Source organism: Astyanax mexicanus, chromosome 10 (assembly GCF_023375975.1).
Source record: "Astyanax mexicanus isolate ESR-SI-001 chromosome 10, AstMex3_surface, whole genome shotgun sequence".
In the NCBI taxonomy this organism is placed as follows: domain Eukaryota; kingdom Metazoa; phylum Chordata; class Actinopteri; order Characiformes; family Acestrorhamphidae; genus Astyanax; species Astyanax mexicanus.
In genome coordinates this window covers 14,499,915-14,506,281 of record NC_064417.1, presented here as the reverse complement: position 1 = coordinate 14,506,281, position 6,367 = coordinate 14,499,915, and positions in this window count along the sequence as shown.

Below are 6,367 nucleotides of genomic sequence, written 5' to 3'. Positions count from 1 at the left end.
TGCTAGGCAGTTGCTAACGTATTCCACATGGTTGCTAAGTGGTTGCTAGGTGGTTGCTAAGCAGTTGCTAACGTTTTCCAAGTGGTGGCTAAAGTGTAGCTAACTGGTTGCTAGGCAGTTGCTAACGTTTTCCAGGTGGTTGCTAAGGTGTTGCTAAGTGGTTGCTAAGTAATTGCTAGGCAGTTGCTAACGTTTTCCAGGTGGTTGCTAAGGTGGTTGCTAAGCAGTTAATAGGTGGTTGCTAAGCCCTGGCTGGGGTGCCGGGGTGTCCAAACTTTTGACTGATAGCTGCTCCATACAGCAGCTCCTCCATACACTCACAGTACTGGAGGAGCAGGGGAGAGAAGGGGTTCCGTGCGCAGAGCTGCTCGTGTGCGAGTTAGAACTCTGGGCCCCCCATTCATTTCTATGGGGAAAATTCGTACGACATTTGTACGAAATCCGTACGACGTATCTTTTCGTAAAGCATATTTTCAGAAAGAACTCAATAAGTTCTATAGGTCATCCGAATTTCAGCTTCATATCTTAAATATTGTGACGTTCACGGCCGTTCAAAATTCTCCTAGTTCATTGTCTATGGGAAAAAGGGCGTACATTTACGAAGTTTTTACGAAAATCGTACGATGTATCGTTCCAAAAAGCACAAGCACACCCCGCGGCTATAAGTTCTACCATCGTGTGAAGTTTCGTGGTTCTAGCTCGAAAGCTCTAGGAGGAGTAGTTGTTTATAAAACGTGGCTAACTAGAAAAGGCAAAGTTCGTGAACGAACTTTAAGTTGGCTTGGAAAAGTACGCTAATAACGTTGAAAAGTTAAAATGGTTGCTTAGTGGTTGCTAAGCAGTTGTGATCATTTCTAAAGTGGTTGCTAAGCGTTTGCTATGGAGTTGCTAACGTTTTCCAGGTGGTTGCTTAGGTGTTGCTAAGCAATTGCTAGGCAGTTGCTAACGTATTCCACATGGTTGCTAAGTGGTTGCTAGGTGGTTGCTAAGCAGTTGCTAACGTTTTCCAAGTGGTGGCTAAAGTGTAGCTAACTGGTTGCTAGGCAGTTGCTATCATTTTTAAAGTGGTTGCTAAGCAGTTGCTAGGCAGTTGCTAACATATTCCACGTGGTTGCTAAGTGGTTGCTAGGCAGTTGCTAACATTTTCCAGGTGGTTGCTAAGATGTTGTTAAGTGGTTGCTAGGCAGTTGCCATAATTTCTAAAGTGGTTGCTAGGCAGTTGCTATCATTACTAAAGTGGTTGCTAAGTGGTTACTAGGCAGTTGCTAACGTTTTCCTAGTGGTTGCTAAGGTGTTGCTAAGTGGTTGCTAGGCAGTTGCTATCATTTCTAAAGTGGTTGCTAAGTGGTTGCTAGGCCGTTGCTATCGTTTCTAAAGTGGTTGCTAAGCAGTTGCTAGGCAGTTGCTAACATATTCCACGTGGTTGCTAAGTGGTTGCTAGGCAGTTGCTAACATTTTCCAGGTGGTTGCTAAGATATTGTTAACTGGTTGCTAGGCAGTTGCTATAATTTCTAAAGTGGTTGCTAGGCAGTTGCTAACATTTTCCAGGTCGTGGCTAAAGTGTAGCTAACTGGTTGCTAGGCAGTTGCTTACATTTCCAAAGTGGTTGCTAAGCGGTTGCTAGGCAGTTGCTAAAATATTCCACATGGTTGCTAAGTGGTTGCTAGGCAGTTGCTATAATTTCTAAAGTGGTTGCTAAGTGGTTGTTAGGCAGTTGCTAACGTTTTCCTAGTGGTTGCTAAGGTGTTGCTAAGTGGTTGCTAGGCAGTTGCTATCATTTATAAAGTGCTTGCTAAGTGGTTGCTAGGCAGTTGCTGATGTTTTCCTAGTGGTTGTTAAGGTGTTGCTAAGTGGTTGCTAGGCAGATGCTATTGTTTCTAAAGTGGTTGCTAAGCTGTTGCTAGGCAGTTTCTAAAGTTTTCCTGGTGGTTGCTAAGGTGTTGCTAAGTGGTTGCTAGGCAGTTGCTATCATTTCTAAAGTGGTTGCTAAGTGGTTGCTAGGCAGTTGCTAACGTTTTCCAGGTGGTTGCTAAGTGGTTGCTAAATGGTTGCTAGGCAGTTGCTTACATTTCTAAAGTGGTTGCTAAGTGGTTGCTGGGCAGTTGCTATCGTTTCTAAAGTGGTTGCTAAGCTGTTGCTAGGCAGTTTCTAACGTTTTCCTGGAGGTTGCTAAGGTGTTGCTAAGTGGTTGCTAGGCAGTTGCTATAATTTCTAAAGTGGTTGCTAAGTGGTTGCTAGGCAGTTGCTTACATTTTCCTAGTGGTTGCTAAAGTGTTGCTAGGCAGTAGCTAACGTTTTCCTAGTGGTTGTTAAGGTGTTGCTAAGTGGTTGCTAGGCAGTTGCTATTGTTTCTAAAGTGGTTGCTAAGTGGTTGCTAGGCAGTTGCTAACGTTTTCCAGGTGGTTGCTAAGTGTTGCTAACTGGTTGCTAGGCAGTTGCTTTAATATCTTAAGTGGTTGCTAGGCAGTTGCTAACGTTTTCCTAGTGGTTGCTAAGTGGTTGCTAGGCAGTTGCTATCATTTCTAAAGTGGTTGCTAAGTGGTTGCTAGGCAGTTGCTAACATTTTCCTAGTGGTTGCTAAGGTGTTGCTAAGTGGTTGCTAGGCTGTTGCTATCATTTCTAAAGTGGTTGCTAAGTGGATGCTAGGCATTTGCTAACGTTTTCCAGGTGGTTGCTAAGTGGTTGCTAACTGGTTGCTAGGCAATTGCTATAATTTCTAAAGTGGTTGCTAAGTGCTTGCTAGGCAGTTGCTAACGTTTTCCTAATGGTTGTTAAGGTGTTGCTAAGTGGTTGCTAGGCAGTTGCTATCGTTTCTAAAGTGGTTGCTAAGTGGTTGCTAGGCAGTTGCTAACATTTTCCAGGTGGTTGCTAAGCTGTTGCTAAGTGGTTGCTAGGCAGTTGCTTTCATTTCTAAAGTGGTTGCTAAGCTGTTGCTAGGCAGTTTCTAACGTTTTCCTGGTGGTTGCTAAGGTGTTGCTAACTGGTTGCTAGGCAGTTGCTATAAATTCTAAAGTGGTTGCTAAGTGGTTGCTAGGAAGTTGCTAATGTATTCCAGGTGGTTACTAAGTGGTTGCTAGGCAGTTGCTAACGTTTTCCAGGTGGTTGCTAAGGTGTCGCTAAGTGCTTGCTAGGCAGTTGCTAACGTTTTCCAGGTGGTTGCTAAGGTGGTTGCTAAGCAGTTAATAGGTGGTTGCTAAGCCCTGGCTGGGGTGCCGGGGTGTCCAAACTTTTGACTGATAGCTGCTCCATACAGCAGCTCCTCCATACACTCACAGTACTGGAGGAGCAGGGGAGAGAAGGGGTTCCGTGCGCAGAGCTGCTCGTGTGTGAGATGGAACTCTGGGCCCCCCATTCATTTCTATGGGAAAACTTCGTACGACATTTGTACGAAATCCGTACGACGTATCGTTTCGTAACGCATATTTTCGGAAAGAACTCAATAAGTTCTATAGGTCATCCGAATTTCAGCTTCATATCTTAAATATTGTGACGTTCACGGCCGTTCAAAATTCTCCTAGTTCATTGTCTATGGGAAAAAGGGCGTACGTTTACGAAGTTTTTACGAAAATCGTACGATGTATCGCTCCAAAAAGCACAAGCACACCCCGCGGCTATAAGTTCTACCATCGTGTGAAGTTTCGTGGTTCTAGCTCGAAAGCTCTAGGAGGAGTAGTTGTTTATAAAACGTGGCGAGAATAATAATAACTAGAAAAGGCAAAGTTCGTGAACGAACTTTAAGTTGGCTTGGAAAAGAGCGCTAATAACGTTGAAAAGTTAAAATGGTTGTTAAGCTGTTTCTGTCTGAAGAGTGTGAAGAGTCGTTGCTATGCTGTTAACCTTTGGCTAAAAGCTAAATACCAAAAACGCTGTAATCTAAAAACGTTTGGTTAAACGCTGAAATCTAAAAACCTTTGGTTAATTGCTTACATCTAGAAATGTTTAGTAAAATGCTGAAATCCAAAAACTTTTGGTTAAACACTGAAATCTTAAAACGTTTGTTTAACAGCTGAAATCTAAAAACTTTTGGTTAAGTGCTGAAATCTAAAACTTTTGGTTACATGCTGAAATCTAAAAACTTTCCAGGTGGTTGCTAAGGTGTTGCTATAGTATCTGGGGTGGTTGCTGAGGTGTTGCTAGGTGGTTGCTAAGGTGTTGCTATGGTATCCAGGGTGGTTGCTAAGGTGTTGCTAGGTGGTTGCTAAGGTGTTGCTATGGTATCCAGGGTGGTTGCTAAGGTGTTGCTATGGTATCCAGGGTGGTTGCTAAGGTGTTGCTAGGTGGTTGCTAAGGTGTTGCTATGGTTTCTGTGGTGGTTGCTAAGGTGTTGCTAGGTGGTTGCTAAGGTGTTGCTATGGTATCCGGGTGGTTGCTAAGGTGTTGCTAGGTGGTTGCTAAGGTGTTGCTAGGCGGTTGCTAAGGTGTTGCTATGGTATCCGGGGAGGTTGCTAAGGTGTTGCTAAGTGGTTGCTAGGCAGTTGCTATCATTCCTAAAGTGGTTGCTAAGCTGTTGCTAGGCAGTTGCTAACATTTTCCAGGTGGTTGCTAAGGTGTTGTTAACTGGTTGATAGGCAGTTGCTATAATTTCTAAAGTGGCTGCTAAGTGATTGCTAGGCAGTTGCCAATGTTTTCCAGGTGGTTGCTAAGGTGTTGCTAACTGGTTGTGGTGTGGGTTGTAGAGTGTGTGTGGTGTTGGGTGTGTGTGGTGTTGAGCGTGTGTGGTGTGGGGCGTGTGTGGTGTGTGGAGTGCGTGGTGTGGTGTGGCTAAGGTGTTGCTTACTGGTTGTGGTGTGGAGTGTGTTGGGTGTGGAGTTTATGGGGTGTGTAGAGTGCAGGGTGTGGTGTGGGGTGTATGTGGGGTGTGCTGTGGAGTGTGTGTGTGGTATGGAGTGTGTGGAGTGTGGGGTGTGTCTGGTGTGGAGTGTGTGTGGTGTGGGGTAGGTGTGGTGTGAACTGTGTATGGTATGTGTGGGGTGGAGTATGTATGGTGTGGGGTGTGTCAGGTGTGGAGTGTGTGTGGTGTGGGGTATGTGTGGTGTGAACTGTGTGTGGTATGTGTGGGGTGGAGTGTGTGTGGTGTGGGGTATGTGAGCTGTGGAGTGTGTGCGTGGTATGGAGAGTGTGGGATATGTGTGGTGTGGGGTGTGAAGTGTGTGGGGTGGAGTGTGTATGGTGTGGGGTATGTGAGCTGTGGAGTGTGTGTGTGGTATGGAGAGTGTGGGGTATGTGTGGTGTGAAGTGTGTGGTATGTGTGGGGTGGAGTGTGTGTGGTGTGGGGTATGTGTGGTGTGAAGTGTGTGGTATGTGTGGGGTGGAGTGTGTGTGGTGTGGGGTATGTTAGCTGTGGAGTGTGTGTGTAGTATGGAGTGTGTGGGGTGTGGGGTATGTGTGGTGTGGAGTGTGTGCGGTGTGGGGTATATGAGCTGTGTGTGGAGTGTGTGTGTGGTTTAAAGTGTGTGTGGTGTGGGGTATGTGTGGTGTGGAGTGTGTGGTTTGGGGTGTGAAGTGTGTGTGGTATGTGTGGGGTGGAGTGTGTGGTGTGGGGTATGTGAGCTGTGGAGTGTGTGTGTGGTTTAAAGTGTGTGTGGTGTGGGGTATGAAGTGTGTGTGGTGTGGGGTTTGTGTGGTGTGGAGTGTGTGTGGTGTGGGGTATGTGTGGTTTGAAGTGTGTGTGGAGTATGTGGTTGGAAGTGTGTGGTTTGGGGTTTGTGTGGTTTGAAGTGTGTGTGGTGTGGAGTTTGTGTGGTGTGGAGTGTGTGGTGTGGGGTATGTGTGGTTTGAAGTGTGAGTGGTGTGGGGTATGTGAGCTGTGGAGTGTGTGTGTGGTATGGAGTGTGTGGGGTATGTGTGCTGTGGAGTGTGTGTGGTATGGAGTGTGTGGGGTGTGGGGTATGTGTGGTGTGGAGTGTGTGTGGTGTGGGGTATATGATCTGTGGAGTGTGTGTGTGTTTTAAAGTGTGTGTGGTGTGGGGTATGAATTGTGTGTGGGGTGGAGTGTGTGTGGTGTGGGGTACGTGTGGTGTGGAGTGTGTGGGGTGGAGTGTGTTTGGTGTGGGGTATGTGTGGTGTGGAATGTGTGTAAGGTGTGGTGTGGACTGTGTGTGATGTGGGGTGTGTGGTGTGCTGTGTGTGTAGTGTTGTATTGGTTCTGGTGTGGGTTGTGTTCAGCAGTATCTTCTCCATACAGATACAGTACTGAGGAGCAGGGCAGAGAGGGGGGCCGTGCGCAGGATCGGCTGGTGTGTGTGAGATGGCCAACATTCCGCCCATTCATTCCTATGGGGAAAGTTCGTACGATAATTTTACGAAAACCGTAAATCGTATCGGTGAGATCAGCATATCGTCTGAAACGTTTCTGCAAGTTCTGTAT